At 39.9% G+C, this 20624-nt stretch overlaps 1 protein-coding gene across 1 annotated transcript in view; it reads left to right on the forward strand.

Annotated features, from left to right (window-relative positions):
• The window catches only part of LOC124612299 (putative glycerol kinase 5), a 394929-nt gene that overhangs the window by 285469 nt on the left and 88836 nt on the right, over window positions 1–20624 (forward strand). The window lies entirely within an intron of this gene.

The following is a 20624-nucleotide window of genomic DNA, read 5'->3' on the forward strand; positions in this document are numbered from 1 at the left end:
TTGTACTGGCTCTAATTTCTCGATTTTTCTCCTCGTGGTCAATACGCAAGATGTATGTGGGGGGGGAAGTAATATGTTGTCTGACTCCTCCTGAAAAGTGCTGTCCCGAAATTTCAATAGTAAATCTCTCTGTGTTGCACAGCGCCTCTCTTGTAACGTCTGCCAGTGGAGTTTGTTTAGTATCTCCGTAACGCTATCTCGCCAGCTAAACGATCCCGTGACGAAACGCGCCGCTCTTCGTTGGATCTTTCCTATCTCCTCTGTCAGTCCTACCTGATAGGGATCCCAGACAGATGAACAATAATCAAGAATCGGACGAACAAGCGCCTTATAACCCACTTCTTTTGTGGATGAGCTACATTTTCCGTAAGATTCTTCCGATGAATCTGAGTCTGGTGTCTGCTTTTCCCACTACCTGCTTTATATGGTCATTCCACTCAAGGTCGCTCTGAATAGTTACGCCTAGATATTTTACGGCAGACGCTGTCTCCAGCTGTTTGTCATCAATAGTGTAGCTGTACAGTAGTTGATATCTTTTACTATGTATGCGCAATATGTCACATTTATTTACGTTCAGGGTCAACTGCCAGAGTCTGCACCATTCATCAATTCTCTGCAGGTCGTTCTAGAAATTCTTACTATCTTCTGGCGTTGCTACTTTGGTATAAACGACTGCATCATCTGCGAATAGCCTTAAAGAGCATCCGACGCTTTCTACTAGATCATTTATATATATTGTAAACAGCAACGGTCCTATCACACTTCCCTGTGGCACTCCGGATATTACCTTTACATCTGTCGATTTAGTCACGTTAAGAGCAACGTGTTGAGTTCTGTCTGCAACGAAGTCTTGAATCCAATCGCAGGCCTGTAAGCTCGTATTTTTTTCATTAAACGGCAGTGCGGGACAGTGTCAAATGCCTTACTAAAATCAAACCTGAGCGCCGTTGTCCATTGCACTGTGGATCTGATGGAGGAATAGGGCGAGCTGAGTTTCACAGGATCTCTGTTTGCGGAATCCATGTTGATTTTTATAGAGGAGATGTTCATTTTCCAAGAACGTCATAATTCTTGAGCAAAAAACATGTCCCATAATTCTACAACAGATTGACGACAATGATATAGGTCTATAATTGTGTGGATCTGTCTTACGGCCTTTCTTAAAACCGGGAATGACCTGCGCTTTTTTCCAGTCGTTAGGTACCTTTCATTGCTTAAGCGATTTACAATAAACTGCTACTAGAAGGGAAGCAAGTTCTTTCGCACAATCTTTACAGAATCTTATAGGTATCTCATCTGGTCCTGAAGCCTTTGCACTACTAAGCGATTGTAGCTGCTTTTCTATTCCGCTATCGGTTATATCAATATGTGCCATTTCGACGTTCGCACGACGATTGAAAGGAGGGACGGTGTTACGATCTTCCGCGGTGAAACAACTTCGGAAGCCCGAATTCCGTTTTTCGGCCTAATCTCTGTTATCTTCCGTTTCGGTGCCGGTTTATGAATAGATTATTTTGACCCACTTACTGATTTTATATACTACCAAAATCTCTTAGGGTTTTTACTCAGGTCGATTGTCAATGTCTTACTTTCAAAATCATTGAACTCTTCTCTCCTTGCTCTCCTTACGCTCGTTTTCGCTTCGTTCAGCTTTTATTTGTCAGCTAGGTTTTTACCTCTCTTGAATCTGAGATGAAGTGCTCTTTGTTTACGTAACGCTTTCCTAGCACGGCTATTAAACCATGGTGGCTCTCTCTCATCCCTTAAAACCTTACTCGGAGCATTCTTGTCTAGTGCATATTGAACAATGCCTTTGAATTTTTTTCCATTTGTTCTCCACAACTTCGTCTTCATCACCGAATATTTGATGCTGATTGCTGAGATCCTATCACCCCTCCTGAGCAAATATATCTTCCTACCTTTCTTAACATTCCTTGTAGGACCCGTCGTCATAGATGATGTCACAGCCTTATGATCACTGATACCTTCCTCTACGTTAACCGGTTCGATAAGTTCAGGTCTGTTTGTTTCCGGGAGGTCTAAGACGTTACCCTCACGAGTTGGTTCTTTATCTATCTGCTGTTGGTTCTCTATCTATCTGCTCAAGGTAATTTTCGGATAAGACCTCCAGAATAATACCACACGATTCCCTGTCGCTGGCACCAGTTTTGACGGCATAACACTCTCAGTCTATACCTGTCAAGTTGAAGTTACCCCCTGTTACAGCGGCAAGATCAGGAAGATTACTAATGAGATTCTGAAAGCTCTGTCTGAAGCGCTCTACAACTACAGATCCTGACCCTTGTGGTCTATAAAAGCATCCGATCACCTTTTTTGACCATTCTTTGATACTCAATTTCACCCAGATTAATTCACATTCGGAATCTGTGATAACCTCGCTAGATTTTATGTAATTTTTTACTGCAATAAACCCGCCGCCACCATTGGCGACTAACCTAACCTTACGATAAGCATTCCAGTCTGAACTTAGGATTTCGTTGCCATTGACGTCTGGCTTCAACTAGCTTTCTGTTCCCAATATAACCTTCAGTAAGCGATACTAATTCTGGGACCTTTCCTTGGATGCTTCTACAGTTTACTAAAATCATATTAACCTTTTCTATCTCTGATCTGCGAAGACCAAGATTCTCCTAGGTCGCTGCGGCTGATTTAACAGACAAATCGCCTTTGCTCCCAAGGGAGGGGTACTCTAACCTAAAAAAGCCCCATGTGCACGGCACACGTACTCCGCTACCCTAGTAGGCGCTTCCTGCGTGTAGCGCACGCCTGACCTATTAAGGGGAATCTTACAGTACTGCACCTGATAGCGGAGATCGTGAAATTCGCATCCGGTACCGTCACAGAGCCGTCTGAACCCCCCTTGTTTAGACCTTCCATTCTACTCCAAACCAGAGGACCGCGATCAACCCTGGATACGATGTTACAAATAGACAGTTTAGCCTGCATCCCGCGTGTGTTGCTAGTTGCCAGCCGCCGAAAGGAGCCGAGGATGGCCTCAGAACCCAAGCGGAAGGCGTCATTCGTGCTGACATGTGCCACTACACGCAGCTGGTTGCACCCTGTGCGCTCGACAACCGCCGGCAGGGCCTCCTCCACATCACGGATGAGACCTCCCAGCAAAAATACTGAATGCACACTGGAATTCTTTCTCGTCATGCCTGCTATCTCCCTGAGGGGCTCCATTACCTTCCTAACATTGGCGCTCCCAGTGACAAGCATACCCGCTCTCTGTACTTGTCCGGACTGGGCAGGAAAATCGACTGCTAGCCCAACAGGAAAGGTCTCCCGTGCTGGCTTAGAGTTATCAACAACACAGGGAAGCACCTCGTACCTTCCGCCTTCCGCCCAGTGACACGCGAACCCACCACTGTCTGCCACCCACTTTGGACTCACAACAAGCTCAGTCCCTGGCCGGACTTGTGTTCTTACCTATAATACAGGGCTATTACAAATGATTGAAGCGATTTCATAAATTCACTGTAGCTCCATTCATTGACATATGATGACAACACACTACAGATACGTTGAAAAACGCATAAAGTTTTGTTCGGCTGAAGCCGCACTTCAGGTTTCTGCCGCCAGAGCGCTCGAGAGTGCAGTGAGACAAAATGGCGACAGGAGCTGAGAAAGCGTATGTCGTGCTTGAAATGCACTCACATCAGTCAGTCATAACAGTGCAACGACACTTCAGGACGAAGTTCAACAAAGATCCACCAACTGCTAACTCCATTCGGCGATGGTATGCGCAGTTTAAAGCTTCTGGATGCCTCTGTAAGGGGAAATCAACGGGTCGGCCTGCAGTGAGCGAAGAAACGGTTGAACGCGTGCGGGCAAGTTTCACGCATAGCCCGCGGAAGTCGACGAATAAAGCAAGCAGGGAGCTAAACGTACCACAGCCGACGGTTTGGAAAATCTTACGGAAAAGGCTGAAGCAGACGCCTTACCGTTTACAATTGCTACAAGCCCTGACACCTGACGACAAAGTCAAACGCTTCGAATTTTCGGCGCGGTTACAACAGCTCATGGAAGAGGATGCGTTCAGTGCGAAACTTGTTTTCAGTGATGAAGCAACATTTTTTTCTTAATGGTGAAGTGAACAGACACATTGTGCGAATCTGGGCGGTAGAGAATCCTCACGCATTTGTGCAGCAAATTCGCAATTCACCAAAAGTTAACGTGTTTTGTGCAATCTCACGGTTTAAAGTTTACGGCCCCTTTTTCTTCTGCGAAAAAAACGTTACAGGACACGTGTATCTGGACATGTTGGAAAATTGGCTCATGCCACAACTGGAGACCAACAGCGCCGACTTCATTTTTCAACAGGATGGTGCTCCACCGCACTTCCATCATGATGTTCGGCATTTCTTAAACAGGAGATTGGAAAACCGATGGATCGGTCGTGGTGGAGATCGTGATCAGCAATTCATGTCACGGCCTCCACGCTCTCCCGACTTAACCCCATGCGATTTCTTTCTGTGGGGTTATGTGAAAGATTCAGTGTTTAATCCTCCTCTACCAAGAAACGTGCCAGAACTGCGAGCTCGCATCAATGATGCTTTCGAACTCATTGATGGGGATATGCTGCGCCGAGTGTGGGAGGAACTTGATTATCGGCTTGATGTCTGCCGAATCACTAAAGGGGCACATATCAAACATTTGTGAATGCCTAAAAAAACTTTTTGAGTTTTTGCATGTGTGTGCAAAGCATTGTGAAAATATCTCAAATAATAAAGTTATTGTAGAGCTGTGAAATCGCTTCAATCATTTGTAATAACCCTGTATGTGTTGTCAACGATCTACCAGAGAGGGTTTGACAGTCCACAGATTGGACTGATAAACCACAAGAAATTGCATGAATCAATGTGGAAAGAATCTGCCCCCTCATTCACACACACACACACACACACACACACACACACAAGAAGATGTAAAAGAAAAAATGACTTGCTTGAGCGTAGGCATAAATGACTGATTGAAACAACATTCCTCACTTTTACATGCCCACATAGCCTAGTCTGCAGACCTGTGTTCAGTGAAACATTCATAGTAATGACTACACTCTTAGATTTTATATAGTGCAACTTTTGATGTCAGCGTTATGAGAATTTGTTGCTGTTATACACTGCTGGCGACGCAAAATCCAACACCCCAAAGGATGCATCCAAATCAGCAGAAATTTGCGGCATACTTTTGCGGCGACGAGAGGTGCACTTGATTAGTATTTCGTTGCAGGCGCACATCACAGGCGCCAATAGCGCCACCTGCAGTCGCTATAGAAAGTGGGAAAAACGACCGTGTGGACGTACTGGAATTGTTCTTTCGTGCAATTGTTTTGCGTCAACAGCTTCAGTGTGTCTTGTAGAAGACAGTGAGCACGTGTCAGAGTTTGACCATTCAACGTGCAGGAGTGTCGACTGTCTGAAACATGTCCATTGCTGTATTTACCATTGAGTGAATGCCACAGGTGTTTGCACTGGCAGTGGTGGGATAAATGATGGACACAGACAACAAAATAGAACAAAATTGTTTCTGCTGATGAATCCCAATCCTGCCTGCACTACCACAATCACTGGATTATAGTCTGAAGACACTGTAGTGAGAGACTGTTGAACTGTTGTCTTCTGCACCGCCATAGTGGTCCTGCTGTTGGTATTGTGGTTTGGGTTGCTGCTGGATTCCACTCCTGCACCACCTATTATGCATTGTCAGTGCACTAACCAGCCATTGTTACATCTCTGAAGTGTTGGAGCCTATTGTCCTCCCATACCTTCAGAGCTTGACAGTGGCCGCATTGCATCAGGATACTGTGTGACCACATGTGGCATGCAATGTTCAAGACTTCTTCATTGCCCATTAGATGGCATTGCTGCCTTGACCTCCCTGTTCTCCCGATCACCTATCAAAAATGGCTGGTCGATGATTGCGGAACAACGGGCTGGAATACATCACCTGCTGTCATACGATATTAACTATTGCAACTTGTGGAGGCAGCATGGATTGCAGTACCTCAATAATTCATCTAGACCATCTTTGATTCAGTGACAAGGCATGTAGCAGCGTTAATAGCTAACAATAGCGACAACACTCAGTACTGATTTCATCATCTTCCTCTCTTCACATGGGGCTGTATTTTGAATTACTTTATCTTTGAACAATGTGTTATCTCCCAAATCAATTTGTCTGTGATGTGTCCGTCATCCCTGGTGTTGCATTTTGGATGGCCAGTAGTGTAGTTATCGAAATATTGCACGACACATGTACTTCTAAAATATTATGATGAACACTTTCCAAAAATTGTTATTCTCTGAATTCAGTTTCTTAGAAGTTACACTAAAGTCATGTATTCAGCACTGGTGTAAACAAATTATTAATGATCTGATGGAATTACAGTTTCATGAAGATCTTTTGAGTCTCAGTTTATCTTTGATAGGGATAGAGGATGAGGTAATGAATTAAAATTTGTACCAAAGTCAGGACTTGGACCCAGGTCTCCCACTTGCTAGGCACATCCCTGGCATTGTGGATAACATAACTACATAGACTATCCTCCCTAATGGAAACTTCAATTCACATCTCAGCCCAAGATCAGTTGTATCAGCTGTATTAGCTGTAATGCTGGGGTGGTGTAGTATATAGCACATCTACCTAGTAGGCAGGAGACTCGGCTTCAAGTACCAGCCTTGGCTTAAATTTTAATTCATTACTTTGGCGTCTATGCTTATCAAAAATTATTATTATTATTATTATTATATGTGACAAGTTGAATTTTGGGTGTTGAGGACTGAGGGGGGGAGGTGTAGAATAACAAACCATGACCCCTCAAGACCCAAATTCTAGAGCTACACCTGCCTGCCTGAAAGTGAACAATCTGTATTTGATTGTCAGCTAGTTGAATCAGTATTAGTGGCTAGTTCTGGTGCCCACTAATGAGAGTAGCAGCTTAGCTTCAAAATTGCAGCCACCACCGAGAATGAACAGTGGCTGATACAACAAGGGAATAGGGCTATGCACAGTGACCAACTGGAGCATTGCTGCTGTCAGTCATCACAAAAATGATGGATGTTGAAATGACTTACATTCACAGAGTGTTGAAACCGTCTTGACTAAATTAAGACTCAGCAAGGAAGAAGTACGCAACAGCACAGAAAAATACTTGGCAGTGCAAATGTATCAACTAAGCAAGATGTACAAAATGTTAAGACAATATTGGAGCTAGGACATAAAATAAACAGTGCACTAGATTACAGCACATAGAATTAGAGTTCGATCAGACACAGTATCTGCAAGATCAATTTCTATAAGATGACAGATATTTGATCACACTTATCCTTGTAAAAGGAAGAGTGTCAAATATTCGCAACATCCACCTCATAACTATAGGAAAATTGTGGCATCAAGAAATATCTGGGTTACTTGGTCACACAGTCAACACAAAATTGACAGGAAAAAAGTTGCAACCATTGCAGTGACAGCATAATGTTGGCAACTGGAGGACAGAAAACTCAAAGTCTTCATTCAAATTTTCATTGTCAAGATCTTGTGTGTGTGTGTGTGTGTGTTGATGTGCTACATTCGTGAAATTCAACCGACAGAAAGAGGATGCTGTGATATGCAAATGATTAGCTTTTCAGAGCATTCACCCAATGTTGGCACCGGTGGCGACACCTACAACATGCTGACATGAGGAAAGTTTCCAACCGATTTCTCATATGCAAAGAGCAGTTGACCGGCGTAGCCTGGTGAAATGTTGTTGTGATGCCTCGTCTAAGGAGGAGAAATACGTACCATCATGTTTCCGACTTTGATAAAGGTCAGATTGTAGCCTATTGTGATTGCGGTTTATTGTATCGCGACATTACTGCCCGCGTTGGTCGAGATCCAATGACTGTCACCAGAATATGGAATCAGTGGGTTGAGGAGGATAGTACGGAATGCCGTGCTGCATCCCAATGGCCTTGTATCACTAGCAGTCAAGATGACAGGCATCTTATCTGCATGGCAGTAACGGATCCTGCATCCACGTGTCAATCCCTGAGTCAACAGATGGGGATGTTTGCAAGACAACAACCATCTGCATGAACAGTTTGATGATATTTGCAGCAGCATGGACTATCAGCTTGGAGACCATGGCTGTGGTTGCCCTTGACGCTGCATCACAAACAGGAGCACCTATGATGGTGTCCTTAACGACGAACCTGGGTGCATGAATGGCGAAACATAATTTTTTTGGATGAATCCAGCTTCTGTTTACAGCATTATAATGGTCGCATCCATATTTGGCGCCATCGTGGTGAATGCACAATGGAAGCGTGTATTCGTCATCGCCATACTGGCGTATCCCCCCTGTGTGATGGTATGGGGTGCCATTGGTTACACGCCTCGGTCACCTCTTGTTCGCATTAACGGCACTTTAAACAGTGGATGTTACATTTCATGTGTGTTAAGACTCGTGGCTCTACCCTTCATTCAATCCCTGCGAAACCCTACATTTCAGCAGGATAATGCACGACCGCATGTTGTAGATCCTGTAGGGGCCTTTCTGGCTACAGAAAATGTTCGACTGCTGCCATGGCCAGCACATTCTCCAGATCTCTCACCAATTGAAAACGTCTGGTCAATGACGGCCGAGCAACTGGCTCTTCACAATTCGCCAGTCACTACTCATGATGAACTGTGGTATCGTGTTGAAGCTGCAGGCGCAGCTGTACCTGTACACGCCATCCAAGCTCCATTTGACTCAATGCCCAGGCATATCAAGGCCATTATTACGGTCAGACGTGGTTGTTCTGGGTAATGATTTCTCGGGATCTATGCACCAAAATTGCATGAAAATGTAATCACATGTCAGTTCTAGTATAATATATTTGTCCAATGAATACCCATTTATCATCTGCATTTAGCAATTTTAATGGCCAGTAGTGTATGTGTTCTGATATTTTATGGAAAATAACTTCCTTACTAGCTCTGTCAGCATGGGAACATTTTGCAGTGCATCATATGTGTTATCAGTTAGAATCTACTATAACAGTCTGAAGCTCGGACATATAAACAAACAGTACATGGTTTGCCATGTAAAGCAGTCCCCACTTGTACACCTGTGCAGCTCTGACCCAATATACTGCACCAGATGTGGACAGACACACTTGGCAACAACCAAGAAACTATGTGCAGGGTATGAACGACACTGACAAATACATGAATTCACTGCATTACACAACATGTCAGAGATGCTTCTGAAGCTGTTCAGAGAAAAATCATATGCACAAGCAGTCAGGATACATTGTCATAAACTGTTTATGCCTACGGAAGGCTCACCTGTGTAAACAGATAGCTATTACTCATGGAATGCATGAGATTTACCACGATGACCTGTAGAAAACACCTGTACAGTAAAATTCCTACTCACACCCAAACTGCATTGAAGATACAGCCATTGCATCAGCTTTGGAATTTCATACAATAATTACATATTTTCTTGAGAATGAATTACGACTTCAGAGAAGAAATGGAATCGCAAATCACCAGAATGGTTGCAGATATACACCCATGCCTCAATACAAAAATGATCCTGGTGGCCTAAGTTGTACTGCAATAGACATCAATCATTACCACACCCAAGAAAGTAAATGAGAGAACCAGTACCACCAGGTACTAATGTTGAACATCGGGATGACCTCATTCCATGAATTTTTGAACGAATGAAGGGAGGCAAAACATTGAGTATTTGCTATCTGAAATAACTTCCAGAGGAAAGGTTAAGTCAGTGCTACTCATCCATACCTCCTTTGTCAGTAAAATTATCAGGGAATACAGTGTTACAGTGGAATGCAAGGTTCACAAAGGGCAATAAAATCTCTCTTACGGCTCCTGCTCAACCCAAATCTATTCCACAATTTATAATTAGTGAATCCTTGATGTTGCCAAAAGCTAATTTCTCATTTCCCAGTTACCAAGTTGTCCAAGCAGACAAAAACAGATGGTTTTGGAGGACCTGCTGCTTATTTGCAGGGGTATCACATGCATTTATGTTAATATAAATAACATACCAGGAGGACTGAGGCATGTGCAATTCAAATTGATACTTTCCTGGAAATGTTATCTCTTAGGTCACTCAACAAGGCACCAAATACAGAATCACTATGAATAATAATACATCAGACATCAGCTACAATACTTCAAAGCCCCTTATCCAGCATGGGATTCCAGGCACAGCAGTAGATTTGTAGATTATTCATGGAACTAATGGCTCAAGAAAATCTCTTACTTCTGAATGATTAAACCCCCTCTCACATTAGTCCACCTCAGCAATGCCAGTCGGCAAAGACTCATTGATGAGATCAGTCACTGGAATGTACAACAGGACACTCTTAACTGTGATCATTTTCCAATCATAATCCCTCTCACACCTGTTTAAAGCATCCTTTCAGCCATGTACTCATATACCAATGGAATGTCAGAAAGACAAATTGGAAGAAATATAATCTGACACTGAAAACAGTGGGGACTTAAGAAGTAACTACAATGATTGTCTTGAGGCTGTAGAAAATGAGCTGAAAAAACAATCACAGAACAGACCATAGTTAGACCATTACAGCAATTACCTTGCTTTTGGTGGTTTGTGGAATGTCAAATCACAGTGACTGCATGAAAGATCGCCATTAGGCACTAAATGAAGAAAAATGTTAACACTAGAAAATTACTTACATCTGAAACACATAGTTGCAAAATGAAAACCACTGTTGAAAAATAAGAAGAAAAGTAAAGGTTGGGAAGAATATTGCTCTAAACTAACCAAAGATACACGAGTGGTGAACTATGGCCTAAAATCAATTGCTACCACAACAAGAATGCGACTAAATGAAGGGAGCTGATAGGGATGCGTGTCTTGGAGGATATCTTACAAAAACTAACTCCATCGTCAGAAAATTTTGAGCTCCCCCCACTGCAAGGATAACAAAGTTCATAAGTTATTGCAACCCTTTGGTATGTCACAAATGGAGAGAAAAGCCTTGTTAGTGGCAGGTAACACAACACCAAACCCTGATGATTTACAATATACCTTGATGACAGACTTGTTCATGGCAGGAAAACATCATTTTCTCAACATTCTGAACCAACAAATCAATGGTCATAAACTGAAGCTGTCAAGATTAATACCCTTTAAAAAGCAGTAAGCCTATAGAATAAATTTGAGTCATACTGCCAAATCATATTTCTGCCCTGTACATATAAAATTTTGGAGGGATGAGTTGTTGTTGTTTTAATATTTAGGAGTAAAATAAGATTAAGATATACATTTCGGTTACAGAGGAGTGTCAATGTAGTACTTATTTTAAAAGAAAAAACAACCAGTTTTCACAATCACTGTATTTAGATACACTTTTAAAGGTCTTACCAAGAGTACAATGAACTGCAACTAATGTTTGTGGCGGAGAGGGGGGATCATCAAATGATATGTCACTTGTGTGGAAAAATGTTCTCGAAATGGCCCTGTCAGTGGATTCAAGAGGATCATACTCAACAGCATGCAGCATCTCACTGACCACACATGGATAAGTCCGAGAGGACTGGTATATTGTTTCTTGGGAGTGCCAAGTCTTCCGTCCACATGAAGTACCTGGAATCAGGAAATGGACTTGTTTACAACAAGACAAGGATCCACATGGGCAATGTGACAATGTCTGAAGCACCACAGACTGTCAGCACAACAAAAATTATTGCGACTTCTCTTCCAGTGTCATCAGAGAGAGGCATGCTGACAATGGTACAGCCAGTCACAACACTGCACACAGGAGTGATACCACATATCTTTTCTGATGAATCCCTATTCTGCATACATCATCAGGATGAATATACCCATTTATGAGGCTCCAAGAAGAATGAAAGTTGCCAATTTGCATTTACCATCATAACTTGGGCTCAGCATATAAGTGATGGTGTATGGTGCCATTGGGTACACAATGTTTTCACCTCTGGTTCACATGGCTGGTAACTTGGACAGCAGGAATTACAGTTCTGACATTTAATGTGGTGGCTGTCCCCTATATTGGAGGTCTCCATGACATTATCTTCCAACAAGATAATGTGAGTCTGCATGTTGCTTCTGCTGTCCTGACCTGTCTTGGTACAAGGGTGTTCTACAGTTACCCTGGCCAGCATGTTCTCGAAGTTTCTCATCCAATGAAAACATATGAACATGGAGTGCTGAAAAGTTAGCATTCCACCACCTGCCAGCCACTCTGATTGATGAAGAAATGAAGCTGCATGGAGTGAGTTACCCATATTTCTCATCCAGTCTCACTTTGACTTGATGCCCAGCTGAGGTAGAGTCACTGTTGCTGCCAGAGGTGACAGTTTGCATTACTAAATTTTGTACCTTGTGTATCATTCTTCCTAATGTACTATATGCATAGTAATTAAAATTTCATTATCTTTCCTGGTGTTGCAATTTCAATTTTCAGCAATGTATTACCTTTGAAATGTAGCAGATTGCATCACTTCACTTGCTCTAATTCTGCTTCTTAAATAAATGAGTATTATTTTTGTTTTCCAGCGTACACATAATGTGTACCTAAAATTGTTAAATCTCTACTCAAGCTATATTTTATTAAACTTTAGTATTAACATATAAACGTTTTCAGTGTATTGCTTCTTGCAGCTCTCAAATGTTGAAGAAAAGACATCTCTAAATGTTTATCACCAAAGCTGCTATTTATTTACTGGCTGACTAGTTTTGGGCTGTCCCCATTTTTACAAGTCCATCTCTTACAAAGAACAAAATTTTTTGTGAATAGATGTGTCAAATGTGGAATATTAAGGTACTGATGATAATATGGTTCACAGGGTAAGTACTTATGTATTCTGTATTTAGGATGTGTTTGGAGTGGACAGTTCTATTAATGTCATCACAATTAAAATTACTCAGGTCTGCATTAAAAGATGTCACAATTGTATTTAAACCTTATTATACTATATTATGTTAATGGTCATGACTTTGACAGATGTTTATGCAAAGAATTTTATTATAAGGTCTTATATAATCTCTGATGTATTCAGTTTACTGTGTGATGTGTTATCACCACTCAATGTATTCAGTATGAGAGACAGTGTTCCATCACATCACAGTTGTATAAAAAAATTTCATTTCCTTTTCAGCACTATGTAATAGGGAACATATTGTTTCATTTGTGTGTCAATGGGATCCACATACCATAGTATTGTTATGTTCTTATGTGAATGACTGTGAAACATGAATGAAACAATATTTTCCTCTTAAACAGTCTTGAAAGGGAAATGGAAAATGTATTATACTACTGTGATGTGATGAAACACAGTCTCTCACTCTGAATATAGTCAATGATATTAGTACATCAAGAAGTAAACTGAATGCATCAGAAATTATATAAGAGCTTACAATAAAAATTATTCACATCAACATCTGTCAAAATTGTTATGGCACCTACATTAAATAAGAGAGCATGAGACACCAGGTAATCCAGTGAGTACAATTCTCCATTACATATAATATATAGTTGTCACTTGTATCACATCATTCTGGATAATGAAGGTACCACAATTAAGAGAAATGTATATTATGCATATCAGTTAACATAATACCAGAAAGTATAAGGCCTATCAATTGATGATGCTATTTGCTTTTTCACTGATCATTTCTCGAATCTCTTAACAAAAAATTGGCACCAATTGGAATCCTTTGTGACCTATCCAAAGCTTTTGACTGTGTCAACCATGAAGTTCTGCTAAATAAAGCAGGCTACTATGGGTTAAGTGGAATAATGGGAACATGGATTAAATCCTACCTTACAGATAGGAAACAAAGGGTAATAATTTCTGACAGTAGTGGAATCCCAGCTTTATCCTAGTGGGGCACAATCAACACTGGAGTGCCTCAAGGTTTAGTACTGGGACCCATACTGTTTCTTATATTTACACACACCAAAAAAAGTTTTGCATCACCTAGGTTCCGAGAGTTCCGGAACTTGTACAGAAAATTGGAACAGAGATCACCATAAACATCATTTCTGCCCTTTTTATTGCCCATGAAAACCACACATTGCATGTTATACCACCATACAGCGAGACCTTCAGAGGTGGTGGTCCAGATTGCTGTACACATCGGTACCTCTAATATCCAGTAGCACGTCCTCTTGCATTGATGCATGTCTGTATTCATTGTGGCATACTATCCACAACTTCATCAAGCCATTGTTGGTTCAGATTGTCCCACTCCTCAACGGCGATTTGTCATAGATCCCTCAGAGTGGTTGGTGGATCGTGTCGTCCATAAAGAGCCGTTTTCAATCTCTCCTAGGCATGTTCGATAGGGCTCATGTCTGGAGAACATGCTGGCCACTCTAGTCAAACGATGTCATTATCCTGAAGGAAGTCATTTACAAGATTAATTAGATTAGATTTACTTTCATTCCAACTGATCCATAGTGAGGAGTTCCTCCAGGATGTAGAACATGACAAATATTTACAACTAAAACAAATAAGCTAATGTACCATTTCACATGTTCCAAGTGGAATGATCATAATTTTTTTTAATGAACACTATATGAAAGAATCATTTTACAAACACTAATGCACTGAAATTTTTACTTATAAGGTAATAAACATGTAATAGAACTACTATAATACTTACTTACAATGAACACATTACTACACTGAAATTGTGCAGAAGTTATATCGTACTTTCCTTTAGGCTTCTCTTAAACTGAATTTCATTGGTTGTTAAGCTTTTTATGGCTGCTGGGAAGTTATTGAAAAGCATAGTAAGCCAGCTTTTTCATTTTATATCCCCTATGTCTAACACAGTTCGCATTAGAAACAGAGATTTGTTAAGACGCTTCAGCAGTTCTGTAGTTTGCTCCTCCCAGTTGAATTTATTATCGAGCTGTAATCCCAAGAATTTAACACTGTGCACTTCTTCTATCTGCTTGTCATCGTATGTCAGGCATATACTCATGGAACACCCCTTATAAGTTGTGAACTGCATGTAGTGTGTTTTTCAAAGTTTAGTGACAAAGAATTGGCTAGGAACCAGTGATTAATGTCCACAAATATTTTATTAGTCGATCTTTCTAAGACTACACTTGATTTGCTATTTATTGCAATGTTTATATCATTGGCAAACAAAACAAACTTGGCTTCTGGTAATGTTACTGATGAAAGGTCATTGATATACACAAGAAAAGGTAAGGGCCTAAAATGGAACCTTGTGGGACCCCACATGTAATTAGTTACCAGTTGGATGATGACTGATATCTTAATACATGTCTCTTTCCTAATAACGCCCTTTGTTTCCTGCCAGAGATATAAGATTTGAACCAATTTGCAGCATTTCCTGTTACACCATAATATTCTAATTTACTTAAAAGGATATTGTGATTTACACAGACATGTGCCTTTAGCTGATCACAAAATATACCAGTTGCCTGCAATTTTTTGTCTAATGAATTAAGCACATGTTCACTGTAAGTGTAGGTAGCCTTCTCAATATAAGAACCCTTTAGAAATCCGAACTGCGACTTTGACGGTATGTTATTTAAGATAAGATGGTTATAAAGCCAATTGTACATTACTTTTTCTAAAATTTTTGAGAATGCTGGCAAAAGGGAAATTGGACAGAAATTTGATGCCATTTTTTTATCTCCCTTCTTAAATAGTGGCTTAACTTCTGCATATTTCAACAATTCAGGAAATATTCCACTGATAAACGACTGGTTACACAGATAGCTTAATATGTTACTTAACTCAGAATCACATTCTTTAATTAACTCTTTTGATATTTCATCATACCCACTAGATGTCTTTGATTTTAAAGATTTTATGATGGACATTATTTTTGCTGGGGTAGTGAGGGTCAAATTCATATTATGGAAGTTACTTGAAATGTCTGGTCTGAGGTATTCCATAGCAGCATCAACAGAACCTGACAACGCCATCTTTTCAGTAACAGTTATAAAATGTGTGTTAAAAAGTTCTGCAATGCTATACACATCTGTCACCAATGTATCATTTACTCTTAATGCTATTTGTCCCTCTTCATGTCTGGTTCTACTGGTCTCCTCCTTCACTATATCCCACATTGTCTTTATTTTCTTATCTGATATGACTATCTTTTCTTGTAATATAATTGCTTTGATGTCCATATTATAGTCTTTAATATTTTGCAGTATTTCTTGTAATGTGCTTTAGCATCAACATCAGAACTGTTTCGGATTGACAGATACAGTTTTATTTTTGTTTTACAAGATACCCCTATTCCTTGAGTAATCCATGGTTTCTTTGTGGACTTTGCTCTAACCTTCATTAGTTTTGGGTTTTGGGGGAAAACAGTGTTCAAATAAGGTAAGCACTTTATTAGCAAAAGTGTTATATTTTTCATCCATGCCATGAGCACAGTAAACATAAGTCCAGTGAATGCCTCTGAGGAGTGCCCTAAAATAATCAATTTTTGGCTTATTGATTACCCTCTTGACCTCAGATTTAACAGATTTTATATCCTGTTCGATATTAACATTTAACAGAAGGAACTGCATGTCGTGATCTGAGAGTGCAATGACTATTGGTTTTGTAATATAATTTTGTTCATTGGAGTTTTCTATAAAGGTATTATCAATGGCTGTTTGTGATCAATTGGCTACCCTAGTGGGGAACTTTACAGTGGGAATTAAGTTGAATGATAGTGTTACTAACTCAAATAAGTTCTTATTGGGAGAGTCTTTAAGGAAATCTACATTGAAATCACCAGCAAATTCTATCTTTGTTTTTGGTAGTTAAATGGGCCAGTACAGCTTCAAGGTGGTTTATGAACAGATTAAAGTTACCTGCAGGTTCTCAGTATACACTTAATAGTATGAAGGATTTTTGTGAAATTCTACTTCTGTTGCAGATGCTTCCATATGCTGTACTCGGCAAAATTTGTGAATGTCTATGTTCTTAAATTTATGACAGTTTCTGATGAATGTGGCAACTCCTCCTTTCTCCATTTCTGCTTTACAAAAGTGAACTGCTAACCTAAACCCTGTAACACTTAAAAGTTCTATACCAGTGGTCACATGATGTTCAGAGAGGCAGATTGTCAGTTGGGTTTGAAGACTCTAACTCATCTATGCAGACAATTAATTCATTAATTTTATTTCTCAGCCCTCAAACATTTTGATGCAATAAAGATAGCTGACATTTCACACTGACTGAATTAAAATTGGGTAGAATTGAAATATCTGCTGACTGTTGAAAATTCTTAACCGATAGCTGTTTATGCTGATGTAATAAGCTAGAATTATGTTTTTTGGTTTCTTTCTCAAACTGAAGGTTTGTATCACTCCTAACCTCTCTTAAAACTTGGTTTCTTTCTGTCCTCCCTACCCTAAAAAACGGTCTTTTCTGAACCCTATAACCACTGGTATTTTATCACTCATGACAGTTCCTCCTCCCCCCCCCCCCCCCCCCCCCCCCAACTTTCCTGCTATTTTCCCACCCAGTTTACCCTTCCCTTCCCTTTCCTGTTGAGGTGAAGGCCATGCCTAGTATAATCCCACCTATTGAGAGAATCAACAGGAACCACACCAATGTGTGACTGTGCACCCGACATAAGCAACCGTTCTAACTCCAAATTAACTCTCTTGACGGAAGAGTTCAAATGAGGTCGGTCATGGCACCCAAGAACAGATACAAACTCAACACTATTATGCTTCGGTGCTGATGCAATCTTTGCCATGTCACACTCTATACTGCACCCAGGCTCTCTGTCAATACTATTACCTGTCCCACCCAGGAAAATCCTTGCAAAGTGATCCTAAATCATCCGTCACCTGCTCCAGACAGGACTAGGTTTAAAACAGTGGTGACCTGGTATTCTGATCCTAGTTCATCCTGCAAAAGTTGACCAACACCTCTTCCATGGGAACCACCTAACAACAACATTTTCTTTATCTTTACTGATTTCCCTACATTCTTACTTTTCAATTTGCTGCTGAACGTTTGTTGTGCCCCATATACACCTGCAACTGCTTGAGGCTCTCCAGCTTCTAACTGAAGCAACAGGTCAAATATATTTTCCACATTCACCATGAAGATGTCAGACAAAGTACTAGGCCTGTTCATCCTGTTTGGGTGGGTTTAATGTCATATGTGAACAGTCAGAGGGACTGTGTCTGTGATACAATATCCACAGTCGACATCTGTCTTCAGGAGTTCTGGGAACCAGGGTGATGCAAAACTTTTTTTGATATGCGTATAAATGACCTCCCACACTACACGACATCATTGAGCAATTTCACCGTATTTGCTGATGATAATTCTCTTCTAGTTGACAAAGCAACAGGAAACAACCGGGAAACATCTGTGAACAATGCATTCGATGACATTCTGAAATGGTTTAACTGTAATGGACTCTCTCTAAATATAAAAAAAATTCATTATGCACAGTTTCTCGTGGCACATAAAGAACTGGGGGATATAAATATAGAATGTAATGGACAACAAATAAAGAAGTAAAGCTGTGAGGATGGGGCATGAGTCGTGCTTGGGTAGCTCAGTTGGTAGAGCACTTGCCCGCGAAAGGCAGGGGTCCCGAGTTCAAGTCTTGGTCCGGCAAACAGTTTTAATCTGCCAGGAAGTTTCATATCAGCGCACACTCCGCTGCAGAGTGAAAATCTCGTTCTGGAACAAATAAAGCAAGTCGACTCAGCTAAGTTTCTGGGTGTTGTACATAGACTGCAAGCTAAATTGGTCCAACCATGCCCCAGATCTAGAAAAATGGCTACATTCTGCAACATTTGCCTTATGCAAAATTGCATCAACCACACATAAGGAAGCCATAAGAGCTGATTATTTTGAATGTTTCCATGCACTTTTGGCTTACGGAATCATCTTTTGGGGCAACCAGCCCTTGGCAAAAAAAGTTTTATTGCTCAGAAGTACATATGAGTGGTGTGCAACCAATGTACTTATGCAGGAGTCTCTTTAGGAAACTACAGGTATTTACAACGATATTTCAACTCATATACTCCCTTGTATGTTTCATTAATAAAAACCGCTCTCTCTTCAAAACCAATAGTGAATATCGTGGTCACAACACAAGATCAAAAGATGAATTTCATAGTAACCAGTCAAACTATACCCTTGTACAGAAAGGAGTAAATTATACAGGCATCAAAATTTACAGTGCTCTACCCAGTGTCATTAAGAGTCTTGCTTCTGAAACACCAAAGTTGAAGAGCAAACTGAAGGAATACCTAATACAAAAGTCATTCAATTAGTGAATTTTTTAGTACTTAGGAGCAAGTTTTTATCATACAACCAAGTTAGCCATGCAATGTAAGCATAAATGAAACTATTTGTTGCTGTAATGTTATATTGTTGCTCAAATACTTTGATATTGCTAATCTGACTGTGTACATATAAGTGTTAATTCTGATGTATGTAATATGTTTTTTATTTCTTCTAGTGCCCCATGTTGTTACAATGAGTTTTGTCATGAATTAACCATATTGTGTGCTGCTGTATTATTAACATTGTAAAAATACTGATTCGTTCCATATTCTTGCAACTCCATTGCTATCAGGATCAACAGAACTTGCAATAAAATAAAATAAAATAAAATAAAAATATCCAAAGTACAAATTATGTTAGTAGTTACCAAATGAAACATATTTTTCCTGATATCTTTATTGTATACACTAGACATATACACTAGTAACAAATTTTGTTCTCTGTAATAGGTGGCTTGTGAATATGGGCAAACCTAAAACTAGTCAGCTAGTAAATAAATAGCAGCTTTGGCATTAAACATTTAAAAATGTTTAATTTCTCCAATTATTCAGTGTAGTTTACAAATGGCTGACAACAACAATATTATATTTAATTCATGTGGTAACATTTTATTTAAAGAAATGTTCATAAAGTGCGACAGCAGTAAACAGAGTACATATCAAGGGGCCACCCTGCTAAAATTGTTGGTTTTAAGATTGTCAGAGCTAATTTGAAAGCTCTTATTTTTTCTTTGAAACAAAAGTTTTATTTTTTCCAAAACTTGAGATCTCAAATTATTTATATTCATATTTTGTTGTGTTCCAGAATTTTCCAAGCTTAAAATGTAATTCTTTCCAAAATCCATATTTAGAGTTTTGTACCCCTGATTTTTCTGTTTCCAAAAATGTATACTTTTACTAAAAAAAAAGTCTGTTTGTTAATTATTCAACTTGTGAAATGTAATTTACCAGATAATTCTTGGTGAACTTTGGAATCCAAGTGTACATGAAAACTTCTTTTCTCATAAAATAAGACCTATTACTGTGTCATTTTCTAATTGTACAGCTTTTGGTCAAATGAATCAACATAACTGCCTGTTATATTTTTCTGTCTCTCACCTTTTTTATCTTTCATGTTAATGTCTAAAATGTAATAAACCTGTATTTTACCATTTTGTAATTTCTGTGCCATGCATGTCTATAAATAGGAATCATGCACAAAGCAGCAGTCAGTTTCTGGTAATTAAAATGATTACATCTATAGTGAGTCTGTATTATCAATTCTGTATTCAGAAAGCATACAGTGGTGTTCTAAGCCAATCA

Source organism: Schistocerca americana, chromosome 4 (genome assembly GCF_021461395.2).
Source record: "Schistocerca americana isolate TAMUIC-IGC-003095 chromosome 4, iqSchAmer2.1, whole genome shotgun sequence".
Classification (NCBI taxonomy): domain Eukaryota; kingdom Metazoa; phylum Arthropoda; class Insecta; order Orthoptera; family Acrididae; genus Schistocerca; species Schistocerca americana.